Source organism: Vicugna pacos, chromosome 15, assembly GCF_048564905.1.
Source record: "Vicugna pacos chromosome 15, VicPac4, whole genome shotgun sequence".
In the NCBI taxonomy this organism is placed as follows: domain Eukaryota; kingdom Metazoa; phylum Chordata; class Mammalia; order Artiodactyla; family Camelidae; genus Vicugna; species Vicugna pacos.
Window position 1 is genome coordinate 7580621 of NC_133001.1, and position 17935 is coordinate 7598555.

A 17935-nucleotide genomic window follows, 5' to 3' on the forward strand; every position below is an offset into this window, starting at 1 on the left:
TACCATAGGTTTGTAATCTGTTTTAAAATCTCATAGCTTCTTCCTACGTTGTGTTTTTCTTTTTCAGATTGTTCCTGAATATTTGTATATTTATTCTTCCAGGGTAATTTTTTTAAAAAAAATTTTAAAAGTGTATTGTGATTTTTGACTGGAATGACATTGAATTTAGAAAATAATTTCCAGGTAAATGACACCTTTATAACACAAGGCCTACCTATGCCACAATGAAAAGTGTCTCTTTACGCATCACATTTATATTGCTCTGGCAAGCTTAATATTTTCTGCATTTGGAGTCTTCACATTTCTTATTTGTTATAATCATGGCTGTTTTTTGTTTCCATTACTGCTCTAAATGAGATCTCTCCTTCCATGCTGTGTATTTTTTTGAGTTTTAATTGCAGAAGTAATTTGTAAGCACCTATAAGATTAACAAAAATCCTGAAGTCTGATATTACCTAATATTGGTGAGAATATGGAGAAACAGTAGTAGGAATGTAAATTAGTACAACTACTTTACGAAGTAGTTTGATGACACACATCCAAAACCCTTACCCGCAATTCCAAAATCCAAAGGCTCTGGAAACAGAGTTCTGTCCTCACTTCTTTAGTTCCAAAACCCGACCAGATATGAAGATATTTATCACCTTTATTTAGCTCACTGAATGTGAATATTTTACATTTTTCACCACCAAAAAAGTAATATATTTATTGCAGAGTGCTTCCCCAAACCCCGCTGAAAGTGTTCTATGTGGCATATATACTAGATCACCTTTCTGAAACCCCCAAAATTCTTTTTCTGAAACACATCTAGCCCCAAGGGTCTTAAACAATGCATTGTGGGCCTGTATCTAATAAAGTTAAAGATGTGCATATCCTGAGATCCAGCAATTTTATGTCTAAGAATATTCCCTTGAGAAATCTATCCACACGTGCACCAAGAGACATGCCTAAGATTGTTCATTCTAGCATTGTTTGTATTGATGAAAAGTTAGAAATAAACTGTATGTCCACCAGTGAGAGAATAGGTAAATTGTGACATACTATACAGCAGTTAAAATGAATTATAGCTACATGAGTCAACATGAATAAGTCTGTGAAAAGTTGTTGAGTTAAAAAAAATGCAAGTTGAAGAATGACAACAGCACAATACAATAAACTTTGAAAACATGCATGAGAGTGATAAACACCACATTTCCTCTGCAGAAGGAGGAACAAAATGAGGTCCCCCAGGGGACACAGGTTTTGCTGTTTATATAGCCTAATTTCTTTGTAAAAAATCTGAAATGAACATGGCAAAATGTTGAAATGATTTTACAAATAGATTTGTAGTCTACATAATGGTCTCAATCTTTTAAATAGCTGCATAGTATTCCACAGTGTGACTACACCTTAACTAGCCATTTCTTTATTTCTTTTTTAAATTGAAGTATAGTCAGTTACAGTGTGTCCATTTCTGGTGTACAGCATAATGTCCCAGTCATGCATATATATACATATATTGGTTTTCATATTCTTTTTGTTAAAGGTTATTGCAAGATATTGAATATAGTTTCTTGTGCTATACAGAAGAAATTTGTTTTTTATCTATTTGTATATATAGTGGTTAACCTTTGCAAATCTCAAACTCCCAAATTTATCCCTTCCCACCCCCTTACCCTGGTAATCATAACATTTCCTTATTATTTAACTTGCTTTCACTTACAAATTATTACCAAAACTGCTGAATTGAGCACCTTTGATATCTTTTTCCATATATACAAATATTTCTATAAGATTCATAGTAATCTCTAAGAGTGGGGTCACTAAGTAAAGGGTATACATTTTACATGTTGCTACATGATGCCAATTCTCTTTCAAAAAGGCTGTACTAATTCTCACCAACAACGTAGGAGATTGCCCATTTCCCAGCGCCCTCAGTGAGACTGTCAAAATGAAGTGGGTAGAAATGGTTCATTAATATGCAATTGCCAATTTCTGTTAGGCTGAATCATCTTTTCATGTCTCATTAGCCACTGGGAGTATTCTCAAGAAGTTGCCTGTTGATTTCTTTATCAGAAGTATGTTCAGCTACAAGTAATTGAAAATGAACTATGAATACAGGAAGCAATAGGGTAGGGTTTTTTGTTATTGTTCTGTATTTGGTTTGGGTGTTTTGTTTTGACCCAAGAGCAATTCTGGAGATTTCAGTACAAGCAATACAGGACCAGAGCAGCTGAGCAGCAGTGACCTAGGCCCTTTTTGTCTTTCTGTTCTGGCATCCTTAGCATGCTCATCATTTCACAGGCACAGAGCAGCTGCTTCACCTCCAGACATCACATCCACTTCCCAGGCAGGAGAAAGAGGGAAAATCAAAGAGGTAACATCCTATGCAGGCTGAATCTGTCCCTTTCTTAGAAGCCTCAGATTTTCTTTCTTCTTTTTTTTTTAATTGAAGTATAGTCAGTTTACAGTACAGCATGTTTCAGTCAGACATATACATACATACATTCTTTTTCATATTCTTTTTTATTATAGGTCACTACAAGATATTGAATATAGCCTATGATTTTCATCTTTCTCTAGGTTTAAATATTTATTTTACCCTAACATTATGTAAAGAATTCTCAGGATTATTTAAATTTAAATTGCTATTTAAAATTATCTCCCTATATTATTTGCTCTTACATCTTATTGGCCAGAACTGAATCACATGCCCCATCCCCAACACCAATCACAGCCAGACAGAGTAAGACTACCATGTCTGGTTCAGCCCAATGATGGTTCATTCCCTGTAAGCTCTGCGAGAACAGGTGTTTTAGTCACAGCTTTATCCTCAGTGCCTAGAAGAGTTCCTGCCACATACAATATGTTCAATAAATTTTGTTGAATAAGCTGACTGTATGCATGCGTGAAGCGATAACGGAGTTGGGCTTGGGGCGGGAGATCAAGGGGTCTGCACCACCATTTGAGACAGTCTGAATCCTGTCAGCAGGGAAGTCATGGGGAACAAACGCTGTCAAAAGAGGGGGTCTGCACAACCCATTAACGCTAATTATATATGTATTTGTTACACATGTGCAAGTATCTTCTCCCAGTCCCTCACTTATTTTTTAAATAAACTTTTAATCTTAGTATCATTTTAGGTTTCTTGTAAAGTTTCAAAATGGCATAGAGTTCTACGCCCCTCACCTGATTCCTCTATTAACATCTTACATGACCATGGACAGTTGTGAACATTTTTTAAACCACCACCTGCACATTAGTATTAACTCCTTTTAGGGAATTTTCCTAGCTCCTTAGTCTCCTCTGGTCTGTGACAGTTTCTCAGTCTTTCCTGTAACAGTTTTACAGAGTACTGGTCAAGTGTTTTGTAGAATGTCCTTCTATTTACTTTTGTCTGATATTTTTCTCTTGATTAGACTGGGGTTATGGGTTTTTGGAAAGAATACCAGAGAGGTGAAGTGTTTTCCCATTATGTATCGGAGGTTACAGGATGTCCATTGACGTCACTAGTGATGGGAGCCTTGATCATTTGGTTAGGATAGTGTCTGCTAGGTTTCTCCATCCTGAAGTTACTCTGCCTCTTTCCATGTTCTGTTTAATAGAAGCAAGTCAGTAATTACAGCCCACACTTAGGTAGTGACAGGAAGAAGTGGGTGTTAAGCTTTACCTCCTAGAAAGAGCATCTAAGTAAATTCTTTGGAACTCTTCTACAAGGAGTTTTTGTCTCTTCACCCTCATTTATTAATTTAAATCATTTATTACATCAGTGTGAACTCATGTATATGTTTTTGCACCAATTTTAGGCTTTTTTTTTCTTTTTGGTAGTTTTTTATGGGGGTAGGACTCATACAACATAAAATGCATCCTTTCAAAGTGTACAAGTTAGTGGAGTTTTGTATACTCCCGATGTCGTGCAGTCATTACTGTCTAATTTCAGAATACGTTCATCACCCCAAAAGAAATGCTGTATTTATTAACTATCCCTTATCATTCCCCTCTTTCCCTATCTCCCGAATCTACTTTCTGTCTCTAGTAATTTTCCCGTTCTGGACATTTCATGTACATGGAATCATATAAGTGGAAGCCCTTTGTGTCTGGCTTCTTTCATTTCGCATCATGTTCTCACGGTTTATCCACAGTGTGGCATGTATCAATACTTCATTGCCTTTATGGCTAAATAATATTCCATTATACAGATACGCCACATTTTCTTTCTTCATTCATCCATCAACACGCGGACAAACAAGTCCACAACAGATGAACAAGCAAGCTGTTTCCACTTTGGGGCAATTATGAACAATGCTGTTATGCTCGGTGGTGTACAATTTTGTTTGAACATGCGTTTTTTAATTCCCTTAGGTACATACACCTAGAGGGGCTGCTGGGTCATATGGTAACTCTGTTTAACTTTTTGAGGATCTGCCAAATTGTTTTCCAAAGTGGCTGCATTATTTTACATTCCCACCAGCAAAGGGTTCCGGTTTCACCATATCTTTGCCAACACTTGCTATTTTCTGATTTAAAAAAAAATCATAATTGCCATCCTGGTGGGTATGAAGTAATGTCTCACTGCAGTTTTAATGCTCATTTTCCTAATGACTAATGATGCTGAGAATCTTTCCACGTGCTTATTAGACATTTGTTTATCATCTTTGGAGAAATGTCTATTCAGATTCTTTCCTCCTTTTTTAATTGGGTCATTTGTCTTTTTTTTGTTTTTGAGTTGTAAGAGTATTTACTTTTAGTATATTCTGGATACTAGAAACATAATATATGATTTGCAAATTTTCTCCATTCTCTGGATCTTTTCACCTTTTGATACTGTTCTTTGATACAAAAAAGTTTTAAATTTTGATGAAGTCCACATTTATCCTTTGTTTTTGCTGTTGCTTGTGCTTTTGGTGTGATAGCTAAGAATCTAAGACACTGTTGCTTGATCCAAAGTCATCAAGATTTATGCCTTTATTTTATTCCAAGAATTTTATAGTTTTAGCTCTTACATTTAGGTCTTTGATGATCCCTTCTGAGCTGGGTTTTTGCATGTGGTGTAAGTTAAGGTCCAAGTTCGTTCTTTTACATGTGAACATCCAGGTGTCCCAGCACCATTTGTTGAAAAGACTACTCTTTCCCCACGGACTAGTCTTGGCACCGCTTGCTAAAATCAGCTGACTATAAATGTCTGTGTTGATTTCTGTACTCTCATTCCCATTCCATTGATTTATATGTCTATCCTTTGGACTTACGTATTTATTTTTTAATTTTGGGTTATAATCCAGTATATGGTATTTATTTATTTTATTGCTCAGATTATTCCAGGTTTAGTCATCGACAGTTCTTTCAGTTTGGCTCCAGTCTATCTTTGATGACCTCCCATAAGTTTGTTAAAAATACTTCCTTGCTGTATGAAACTATGAGGTGTTCCAAGCTCATCTCGTCCTTTCCCAGTTCCAGCCCTGGAATTAACCTATTCTTCGTGGAGTCCTGGTTCCTTTCATGAGAGAATGATATTTAGAAACCAATATCTGGGTGCTAAATGTGCTCATTGCTATTGAGATGGCATTTTCTCGGCTCTCAGCTAGATACTCTATTATGTATGGTAACCCATGTATACACACATAGCTATGATTGTTTCTCTATACATCTGTGTGTGTATGTAGGCATGTACAGTATGAGGCACTTATATAATCTACCATCGACTGGTCATTTACTTATTTATTCAACCCCAGTACACAGTTTCAGAATTGTTCATCCACACCCCGACTTCCATCTGTTTCTAATTGTTATTTATACTATTTTTCATCATACAGAATTTTGAAATTTGATAGAGTTTAATTGTAAATCCTTTCCTTTAAGCTCCTGAGTTTTATATTTCGCCTTAAAAGGCTTTCCCACCCACCACCCACCAAGTTTATAAAAACAGTTTAGTTTTGTTTGACATTTAGATCTTTCTGTATTTTATTCTGGGGTTGTATAAGATGTATAGCAAACCCTGTTTTTTTTTTTCTCAACTGACGATCTGAAGGTCTTAAACACATATTATTATTATTAGTCAATCCTTTCCTCACTGATGTGCAATGCGTGGGTCTGTTCCTAGACTCAGTATTCTACTGGTCTGTCTATTTCTGTGTCAGTAAGAGCTGTTTTAACCTTTGTCATCTTAAAATGTGTTTTCATATCTAGTGGGGAAATTCTCCCATCACTGATCGTCTCCAAAAATTTCTTGGCTCTTCTTGTATGTTTATTCTCATAGATGAGCGTTCTTATTAATTTGTGACATTTTCTTTTTAAAATCCCATGGAGATGTTGATTGGGATTACATTGAATTTATTCAATTTTGGAGCAATTGGCCCCCAATGTGATGAGTCTCTGTTTAGGTCTTCTTTTATGTCTTACATAAAGTTTTATGTTTTCTTCTCATAAGTGTTGCATTATTCATGAATTCACATTATTTGCATTACTCACATAAATCCACATGAATATTCATATCATTATATATTTTCAGTTAAAATTTCAAATGGAGGAATGCTAACATACAAGAAAGCTATTTGTCATGTATCTGAACAAGTCTCTGTATGCTTTTATTGCATTGAATAGATTTTCAGTTGATTCTCTGGGATATTTTATTATGGGGAATCCTGATATCTGTAGATAATGACACTTTTTCATTCCTTTGTAAAGCCAAGAACTGTTCACTGGTAGGGGCATTAAACAGACAAATCACTAAGCCAACCTAATCAAGGAAAAACCAGTGTAAAAAAGTTCAGATACTATCGTGATTTCTAAACAAAATTAGAAATCAGACAATGGAAATTACCACTAAAAGGAAGTTTAAATAATAATTTAAAATTATAGTTGAAATAGAAGTACTGTTGAGAATAATTGTTACAATTTTGTGGCAGTAAGTCCACAAACCTAAAGAAAGATGGCTGATTCTTCTAGAGAAATATGTGTTGCCAAGATGGCCCCGGGAAGGGAGGGAAGGCCCAATGACCATGAAAGCAGCTGAAGAAATTGCCCAAGTGCTATCTCCAACACTTATACTCATGATTTCCATTCTTCCTGGCATTTCTGAGTTTTTTCTTTCTTTAATTACCTAAGGCAACCAGAAAATACTGAGTGACAGCGGTAATGGTAAGAACTTGCCTCTTTCCTTGCTCTAATCAAAGTGCTTCTAATATTTAGTTATTAGTTATAAGGTTTTCTAAAGGCTTACACAGTTAAGAGAGCCTTCTTCTATTCCTAGCTTACTATCACCTTTTCTCAGAAATTACAGTTGAATTGTACCAAATACTTCTTTTTCAGCATGTTTCTTCCTTTTCCTTCACCCATTCGTATAGTAACGTCCTCACATTGAAACATCTTTTGGTTCACTTATGGGTCCCTCTCCCTTGGCCAAGATGCCTTATTATTTTGATGAGCTTCTAGATTTTATTTAGTAACATTTCATTTAGGATTTTTGTATGAATATTCATAACTAATATTAGTCTGTACTAACAACATGTTTGCGCTGGCTTTGAAAGGCTTGTTTTGGTATGCAGGAAGAATTTTTTTATGAAAACGTATCTTCTTTCTGCTTTGGTGTATCAAGGGTTATCTGTCCCTTGACATAACTTGAAAATTAACTTCATCTAGGGCAGGGGGAGGTAGCTAGCATGCTGGCCGTTGAGGTTTGTGATTCCTATAAGCCATCAGATCAGTGCGGATGGGGAGAAGCTATTAAGGCGGGAAGTCACCTGAGAAAGTAGGTTACCAGCAGACTTAGTTTGTATAAATTATCTCTACACACACTCTTACTCAGCCTGAAGATTGCTCTACTCTGAAGACAGTAGAAATGGGGAGGGGGGTGAGGGGTGATTCAGGAATCAACATGGAAGATGAATCAACGGACTTTGGTTAACTAAACTGCCAGGGAGGTGGGAGATGTCAAGTTAATGTCCCCTTGGTTTACTGGAGGGAAAAAAAATATGACAGAGCTGCTGGAAACAAGAGGTTTCAGAGGAGAGGTGTTTTTAGAAAAAAAATAGGAATTCAGTCTTAGACATGTGTCAAAGAGATCTTTTAGAAGGTTGATGAGGGAAAGAGATCGGGCACAGAGTGCTGTCAGATGGTAAATGTAATTCTCACAACGAATTTATCTCCGATCAGGAAGCTGGAGGCCTAGAAAGATTGAGTTCTTCAGGATCTTTTGACTCTAACAATCATGTTCCTTCCATTGCATCCTTTATGAGGTGTCAGCCCAGAGTTCATTGGCATCCAGGGAAAGTCTTTTCAGGCTAAGAGAGATCATTGTCTTGGTTATGGGCAGAACTGGGAGGAACATTTAGAAATGGATAGAATAAAGTCGCTTGAAGTGAGTGAGATCCTGGCGAACGCACAGAAGACAGGATTTATTCAGAGAGCGTAGACACTGGGACCGTGACGAGGAAGAGTGCAGAGCTTCTGTGCTTGACATCATTTTCATCCATCAAGAGAAGGGAGCACGGCCTGAATTACCAGATTTCCCAGTTCAACCAATGCAACCCACCACCACTCCTTCCCCACTCTTCTCCAGTGGTTCCAGAAAGCAGGAACCATTGCCTTCATTGCCAAGATTGGGGGTGGTGTGTGAAATGAGAAAGAGAGAAAGGGCCACAGTGATATGCTAAGTGCTGGGGTGGTAGGTACCGAATGTCCTGGAGCGCCAAGGAGAGGGTGACAAACCGGGAAGCTCCGCAAAGAATGTGAGCTTGAATTGGGTTTTAAAAGATAAGCAGGAGTTTACCAGTCAAGGAAAGGGGGATAGTGAAAACAAGGATATTCAAAGCAGGGGTGACTGGTGTGTGTAAAGACTTAGGTCACTTTGTACCTATCAGACTGGCAAAATGACACAGGTGTTGTTTCCAAGAGGGGCCCCAGGCACCGTTGTGCACCGCTGATGAGTGTGGACCAGTGCAGCCTGTCTGGGGTCACACAGCACAACTTTAACGTGTGCACATCCCCCAGGACCGTGTAGGCTCATTCCTGGTTAAGCCCCGAGAGAAAGTAACGTCCGATGCACAATGTTTACAGAGACAGGGAGCTGGAAGAGATCTCGGTGTCTGTTACTAGAGTGAAATGTGGTAGATACATATTTGGGAATATTTTACAGCAGAGTAACAAATTAGAAGTACATAAAGCAACATAAATAAGTCTCAACATTTTTTAAAATCCAAAATGAACAAAGTCTATATTGCAAGATCATTTGTGTTAGTTAAAGATACATGCATACCAAAGGTAGCACTGTTTTCAAAGAGGCGCACACCTCGGGGGGTGAGTCTGGGGGCAGGGGTGGGGGATCACGCGTAAGGCTGGGGATCAAAGGGGAAAAGGAAACAAGCGGGAAGCCTGCACTGACTGATACATCCAGGAACTGAAGCGTGTGATGATCGGTTTCCTGCCCCTAAAGTTCACATAAAGGACCTAGAAGTGAAAAAGTGCACGGTGTGCTTTTGCCACGGAAGAGGCTGGGTGAGTTGGCGGGAGCCCCAGAGCTGAGGCTGGAGTCAAGAGTGCCGTGATCCGGAGGGCAACAGGGAGCTGCCGACAGCTTTTAAGAACATGTTTCAAAAGATCCCTCCTGGTGACCCTGAGGAAAGCCTGGAGACAGTGGAGTGTTTAGAAGACTACTTTAAAATGGCAGGAGAAAGACACCGCGATCAGAACTAACGTGGGTGGGAGGTAGCAAACGGTGAGTGGTCTGGAGCGAGTGCCAACCAGGGCCAGTGGGGGACCCCCCTAGACCACCTCCTCTTTGAATGGAAGCAGTCGCTGGCTTCCCTGTTTCCGGAGATCTGCTCAGTGTGACGCCTTTCGGCAGCAGGGAGGCTGGAGTGACATCATATCTCCTCTCCTGATCTCTGCCCCTCCTCTGTCTCTGGCTCTCCGGGCACAGAAAGCAGGAGGCTCAGGTGCCAAGTCCAGTTCTTCCCTCCGGTTTCAGAAGTGACCTTGAACAGGTCACACCTTCCCTTGGGGGCCTCACTTCCCCTCTCTTCCTTTCTCAGTTCCCACTTTCTCGGGTTCCATATTATTTCTCTAGGAATCTCGGCCCCTCCTGAAATTCCCCCAGGTGTCTCCAAAGTCCTGACATCCTCTTTAATCTTCTAGCTCCCCTGCCCCGCCCTGGTGAGGGGGGGCAACGAATTGGTCTCGTAATGGCGCGGCTGATCGCATTATGGGTGTCTAATGCAATATGTCCTCACGAGGACCATCCATCAGGGCAGAGTCCCTCCCCAGGTCCCTGCCACCCGAGTCCCATTAGGCAGGCAGCCCATTCATCACGACCACACACCTCCATGGAGACTGGCCCAGACAGATGAGGGGCCAAATCAGATTTATGGGGAGGAATCGTGGAAAAAATCAGCCCCATCCATCTCCCAGACACTGAGGAGGGAGCCCTGTGTCCCCACTCCCTCCAAGGCTCCTTGGGGAAACGGGTGCTAATGGAAGAAACAGCCGAGTTGCTTTTGTCTTCCTGAAGGACCATCCCGGAGCCCCCGTGTCACCTGGCACAGCCCTCCAGCTGGCTTCTCTGGGAGTTCATAATCTGGGGAGCAAAGCCCCTGCCAGGCCTGGGGGACAGTTCCCAGAGTCAGCACCACCACTGAGAACCCAGGGAACTCCTGTCATGGGGTCTTGGATGGGGCTGACTGTGAGCAGAGGATGGGGAGGAGGAGGCACTGAGCCAGTGGTGGCAGTCCAGGGACACCGTCTCAGGGAAGCTGATTTCACCTGGGCCTTCAGTCTGGGATGAAGCCTCGCCCGGGGCCCGTCTGTGCTCTGCTCGGCCAGCCTGGCCAATTCTCCTGAGCCAGGAAAAGACGGAGTGTTGGGAAAGGACCCGAGCAGGAAAGGGGAAAACGACCTTCCAGGTCTCAGGATTGATGAAATCCAAAGCTCGTATGACTTGGGGGGCCCTTTTGAATAAAAAGAATGCAAAGTGTGAATTGCCAGTCTTCGGAACAGCCGGTACAAGAGAGAGACCCCAAAGCTTAAGCTGTCTCGGCTTCACCCCGAATCTGTCCCAGCTCTGGATCCACCACTGCACCAAGTATTTTAGCTGGAGTATCTTTTTTTAAATCCTCATGACTGTGAGTTGCCCAGGAAGACAAGTCTTATTCTTCCCCGTTCTTGTAAGAAAATTGAGCCTCAGAGGTGAAGTGACTTGGCTAAGACTCTCCAGCCGGGGAAGGGCAGGAGTGACTCCCTGACCTGTGTGGTGCTGGCTGGTCCTCTGGTGGGTGGGGCGGGCCCTCCGGCTCAGGTGGCTCCTTTCCCCGAGCTACCCAAGCCACAGAGAGGGTGTGTTCTGTCACCGCAGTTGCTCCATCCCCCAAGGGCCCCAGCTGCCCTGGGGATCCTGGGAGAGACCCATCAGAGTCACAGGAGCCCTGAGTGATCAGGGATGGGTGCTCGGAGCTTAGGGCTCCCTGTGCCTTACAATAGATCGTCTTGCTTCCCCTAAACTGCCCGTGGCCCCATCTGAGCTAGTCCTGGTGGAGGGAGCTCAGGGGCTGAGCAGAGCTGGAAGCCTCTATCAGGGGCCCAGGCAGAAGGCCACAAAGGGTCCTCTTTATGTTAGTGTGGCCTTCTGTGAGGAGCCGGCCCCAGCCCACCCCCAGCCTCATCCCCTGTGGGCCACCCTCCCTCAACACAGGCCCAGATGAGCTGCCCCTCTCACTGCGGGCCAAGCCATCACTGCTCGTCTGGGTACTACGGTGCGGAGAAGGATGGGAGGCGTCCTTCAAGGCCACGAAGCTCCGTCCCTGAGGCAGCTTGTGGAGAATGGGGGGGGGGGCTGGGCATGTGCAGCACTTAGGGAGGGAGGCGGCGAAGGTGTGGATCTCCCTGAGCGTGTGTGACAGCAGAGAGCATCCATGAGAATAAGCAGGCTTGTATCCACCCAGGAGAGGAAGCGCTGCCAGCTTTTCCCTGGGCTGTTTTGCTCTCCACGTGATGGTGGTGCCGGCTAACTTCCCACAGCCGCCACTTGCCCCTGAGGGCAGTGCCATGTCTCCCTTCAGACGTGCACCTAGCCTAGGGCTGTCCGAGCTGGTGCTTGGCTAACTATGTGTAGAGCCCTGCCCTAAGCATCTCCATCCTCCTCCCCTCCCCTCCCCTGTCTCCCACCCTTCTCTCTGGTCTTCCCCCACCGCCCAGGCCCCTCCAGGCCAGCTCTGCAGCCCTGCTTCTCCTGCAGTACGTGGGACCCCCTGCGTGGGTCAGGGCCATGCGTGGGAAGAGGTCCCGTCCCTCTCTATACATTGCCTGGTGTTCTTCCCACGCTTTCTCCTTCCCCTCTTCCCACACGGGATTTATGTGTGACCGCTCCATCTATTAGGTTTTGATCCTCACACTCCCTGCCCCCACAGAGGTCCCTTCCTGTCTCAGCCCTGAGCACACAGCAGAAGGCTACGGGGTCAGGGTGTGTTCCCCAGGAACCCCCAGTCCGCTAAGGACACAGCGTGAGGGGGCAGCTCTGCTTTGATGAATGACAGGCAGCCTGGGCTGGCAAGACCCCTACCCACTTAGGAGGCGCCCCGAAAAGTGTTTATGTCACTGTATGACGTGCTGCAAAGCTCGCTGAAATAGATGGTTTCATATACAAACGTAAGATGCCAAAATGAACTCGGCAGCTGAATAAAGAATTCTACTAATGGGAGTGCACAGGTTAGGAAGCTCTGCGTGTGCTCTGTGTGTGCTGTGTGTGTGTGTGTGTGTGTGTGTGTGTGTCCGAAGGGTGGGCAGGGGTGCAGTTACTAACCTGAGCTCCTTGACAATCCCGAGATTCTAAGTGCTGAGGGGAAACAAACAGATAGGTTAATCGGTCTCAAGTGAGGTTAACTAGGACGTGAGTTTGGGGCAAAGAAAAGAGGTCCTTCTTTCCCAGACTCCTTTTTCTCTGCCTTGTATGTCGGTGGTCCTCTGGGCTCTCTCCTAAGCCCACTTCTCTTTTTGGGTGGGCTTCTCTCCTCTCACATCTTCCATTAGCATCTGAGTGCAAATGATATTTAAATATCTCACCGCCCACCAGAAAGCTCCATTTGAATATCCCTTAATCACCTGGGACCTTTCAGGGCAAAATCAAGCCCGTCGTCTTGTCCCCTGAGCCTCGCTCTCCTCCTGGGTTCCCTAGCTCAGTGCGTAACTCCACTATGGCCCCAGTTACTCAGCCTGAAATCCTAACCACCCCCCATCTCTCCACACCTAATTGGTAGCCAGATAGGTGGGCTTTTTGATTGGAACTCTAAATACTTCTAAAATATGTCCACTCTTCTCCATCCTCACTGCTGCTAGCGTGGTTTAGTCCTTAGTATACTGGCCGAGGGCTCAGACTCGAATGCAGATTCCCTGGCTTTGAATTCTAGAGGAGATTAAGTCTAACCCCCAAGGTGCAAGATTCACTTGGGCAAATTGTCCCATCACTTGGTGGCTCTGATTCTTCCTCCTGGGGAAATGGGAAAAGAGTATCTACCTCCTGGGGCTGATGTGAGGACTGAATTTCAAGTAATACATGTGAAATGCTTTTAAAATTGCCAGGCACAGGGGAAGTGTCAGCGACCATGACTGTGGTGTCATCACCATTGTCACCACCGGTGTTATTACCTGAGCTATCACCAGGCTCGTAACACGGCTGCCGGCCTCATCTCACTCCCTCCTAATCCACTCGCCACACTGAAGCGGTGCCCGAGGCTCGGGTAGGGAGACTACAGTGCTCCGTTACCAGAGGCGAGTGGCCGGGCAGAGCCGGGGCCTCGGTCTAGAGGATTCCAGAGCCATTGATCTTGGCTACGAGGTCACTCTGCGTATTTGCTGCAAATAGGAAGAATGAATGGATTTGGAACAAGAAGGCAAGAAACCAATGGAGGCAAAAACTAAAAGAGAGTCAGAGGAACTCCGGATTTTCCATAAGGAAGGGATTCCAGGGCAGCCATCTAGTTGCAAGGGGCAGGAGACCGGGAGACTTGCACTGAAGCTTGGTTTGAAGGGGAAGCATAAGGCTTTGGTGGGGATGCTGATGGAGAGAATGGGTGGGAGGAGCTCAAGTCCTGCCGGTACCCGATAACCTTCCGGTACTTCCAAACTGGCCAGGCTCAGGCAGTGAGGACCAGGTGAAATCCTGGAGGGATCCAGCCCTGGCCATCGGAGCAGACTGGACCACAGGGCGTCTTCCTGGGAGTTCCTCCTATCTCTGACCACCCATCAGTGTCTGGGGAGGAAACTAATGGAAGCTGTAGCATCTGGGATCAAGTTCGCTTGGAGCAGGGGTGGGGTGGGGGTGGGGTGGGGGTGGGATGGGCGTGAGAAGAGAGGCGGGGGGTGTTCAGGTGGGCAACCCACACAGCCTCCCTGTCTGCATCCACTCCTCCGGCTCCTTCTTCCGAGAGAGTCAGCAGGAGCCATGGCCTCATGCAGGAGGAAGTGATTTGGACTCGGGGGTGGGGAGCTCTGCCAACTAGCTTCTCAGGTTAGCTCTGCTCTCCGAGCTTTCTGAGCAAGGCTGCCAGTCAGTCGGCCTGCCTGCCCGCTGGGTGGCTTCTGGACAAAAGCCAGCTGGGAACCGGAAGGCGGGGAAGGGATAGACTGGTTTCAGGCACTGGCTCTGAACTCTGGATCTGAGGCTGGTGATTTGGGTTGCTGCCCTCCCCTCTGCCCCCAAAGAATGGAAAGCTTTGGGAAAGCAGTCCAATGACCCCATGTACTTTGCTTCAGGCCCCAAACTGCCTTGACAGTTCATCTTTCTCCCTTTAGCAATCCTGGGAGTTCAGGTGCAGGGCAGAACTTTGGCAGGGAAGAGCCTGCCCCATCCCTGGCCCAACCAGACCCCAGCAGACAATCTGGCTGCACGGGCTGAGATGTGGGAGGGACAGAGGGCACCGTACCTCTGCAGTTGACTCCTCTGAGAACGCTTCCCTGGCATGGGGTGGGGTGGGGGCTGGGAAGGAGAGCCCTGGAGGGAGGGAGCTCCAGCTCGTCTGACTCAGCCCCATGTGAAAATGAACAGTGTTCCTTTCAAAAATCAACAATCTTGCAATGTCTAGGATCCGTGGGATTTTCGCAGCGGAGGTTGAGGGTGGGAGAAAGAGTTTTTAACACCAAGCGACATGCAGGCAAATTCACTGAGAGCCACCCGACCACATCCCCGCCTTTGACATCGGTGTTTTACCTTCCACAAAAGCCCTGGGTTCTCTGCCCTGCCTTGCTTTTTTTCTTCCTGGATCCCAATTGTCAAGCCTTCAAGAAAATGCACTTCAGTCCTTTGTCACTGAGTGTAATTTGATAAACTGAGCAGAAACACACTGCTCTCCCCATCCTTTCAAAAACTGTTACCGCCAGAGAAAGAGGATGGGGAAAAGAGATCTGAGGTCTTTGAATGGAAGTTTAAGCACGCGCGCACGCACACACACACACACACACACACACAGAGTCTCATGCACATACCAGGACATGGAGTTGCCTGGGATGGGAGGAGGTTGAATCCCAGACTCTCCTGCGTGGGGTCTGGCCCTGGGGTCCTGGGGCGGATGCCCTCCCGGCTCCCAGCGGCTCCCCTAGTTGGGGGCCTGGTTGCAACCGCCCAGTGGGCGGTGCCAGGGCAGGTTGCAGGCTATAAAGGCTCTTGGCTCCCCGGGCCTGAGGGAACGCCATCTCTGCGGCAGTGTCCCTGCCAGCCACAGCCGGCGTGGGGCCCGGCCGGTGTCCCATCGCCACTGGGCAGCCTACTCTTTTCCAGGCAGTGCCGACTTGGACACTGTCAGCTCCTGGTATCTACCACGTTCTCTCCATTGGCAAGTCCCTTTTGGGGTCGCTTTCGTCTGAGTTGGGTGTGGGGCGGGAGGGAAAAGACGGGGGGGTGTGTGGGCTCTGACAGGGGAGGATGGGGGTATTTCCATTTCTCTGAAAAATGTTCCTTTTGGGGCAAGTGTCGGAAGCGGAGATTTCTGAGATGAGCTCTGGAGTGAGGCTTGTTCCCCATTCGGGAGAAGGAGAAAGCTGCAAAATTCTTTCCTGAGGGCTGCCCCCTTCCCAGGGCTGCAAGGGGGTGGGTGAGGGGCTCCGTGCGAGCTGTGGGTCTCAGAAGCTGGGAGTGAGGCGCCAGGCTGTGTCTGCATCTGGCCCTGCCAGGTAGAGACACTTAGATAGGGGCTGTTATCTATAAAACCAAACTTAAAATATATATATATAGAAATAGCCAGTGATGAGAGGATTCTGGGGGTGGGGTGGGAGCAAGTCACACTAAGGGACAAAGAGAAGGAAACCTTTAAGAAATAAATAACCAGCATCTAGAATCCAGATCTTCAGAAGCATCCCAAACAGCAGGATGGCGGCTCCGAATAGGAGGGTGGGCTGGCTGGGACTCCGGCAGGTGGTGGGTTTGAAGGCGTCAGTAAATGTTCTAAACAACAGCTAAGGAGCCCTTGAAGCTGCAAAGCAGAGGAAGGAGCGGCACCCAGCCCCTGGGGTCCCCAGAAAGGCAGCATCAGGGCCCCGTGGGGACTTACAAGCTGAGCTGGGTTAAGCCCCTAGCCTGCAACCAGCTTGGACAGCAGGGATTCCAGCCCCTCCCGGGAGAGTCAAGGCACAGTCAGGGAGTGTCCTCTAAACTGTCCTTGAAGGTTGGGCGCCAGAAGGGCACTGCTCGCCTTATGGTGCCCGTCTCGGAGGGAGGGCAGAGAGTGGGACCAGGTAGGCAAACAGGCCCGAGGATGAATACCTGGGGCCACAGCTGGGATCCAGGGCCACAGGGGTGCTGCTCCAGTTCCGGAGAAGCAGCGGTGGAGCGTGTCTGAGCAGCAGCCGGGGTCCCAGGGTGGGTCCTCTCCTCCACAGCCCCGCAGAAAGAAACAGAATGTTGCTTCCCCGCTGGACTTGAATGTTTTCAGGCAAGGGGGGCCAGCTGCTGGCCTGCGTGTACAGAAAAGCAGCAGAAGGAAATGGGGACCAGCCTGAGGCCCTGGGGAGTATGACAGGGAGCAAGGAGCTGATTTCCGAGGCTTCCTGGGTGCCAGCAAGGCAGGACAGGGCTAAGAGTGGAGAGAGCCCCCTGAGGTGAAGTTCTGAGATTTGTCCCTCTGGCTAGATGACCAGGGGCCACATGGGGGCCAGGAAGATCTGCCGCAGCCTTCTGGTCTCACTGCAACACTGGCCACCCCACCTCTATCCCAGGCTTTCGCTTCTTTTCATTTGGCTCTGGTCAGGGGAAGCAGAGGTACTTTAAGGGAAAAGAATGAAAAGAAGTGTCAGTTTTTTCTAAAATTCCGGGCCCAAACTATGCAAAATTAAGTGTAAAACGGACACCTCCCTCTGTCATCAGCTTTAATGGTCAGAAGCACGGACATGAAACAAAGGGGCAGCTGCCCTGTGGGACAGGCTGTCATGTCTCAGGGGGCTGCATGCTTGTCTGGGAGGAGAGGGACCAGGACAATGCAATGGGGATGGGGAGGGGGGCTCTGGGCCTCGGATTTTTCATCAGTAGAAAAAGTTGGATGTGAATCTAATATCTAAAAATAGTGTTATCTCACAGGGCTGTGTGGAGATGAAATAAAATAGTATCTGCAGAAGAGATTTGCTGGCTCTACCGGGCTGCACACATGTCAGGCATTTGCAAAGTGCAATGTCTATTTCTTTGGGCATAGAAAGGCCCAGGACACTCCTGGGGAGTTTTGTGCATCCCTGAAGAGCAGATCTGCCCCTGTGGATGGGTGCTTTCTGAGCCCGGGAAGAGGGTGTAAAGGCTGTGCCTTGCCCACTGTCTACATCTTCCGAAAGGGCCTGAGGCCTGCCCTCTGTGTTCCCCCAGCCCCTCTGCTAAGCAAAGCAAAGTTCACCCCGGCAGAACTCCGCTTGAAACGGTGTTCCTGGGACTGACCCGCAAGTCTGCTCTCACTGATTTCAAGGTGCCTATCAGGCTACAGCAGGGGAAGTAGGGGGGCCG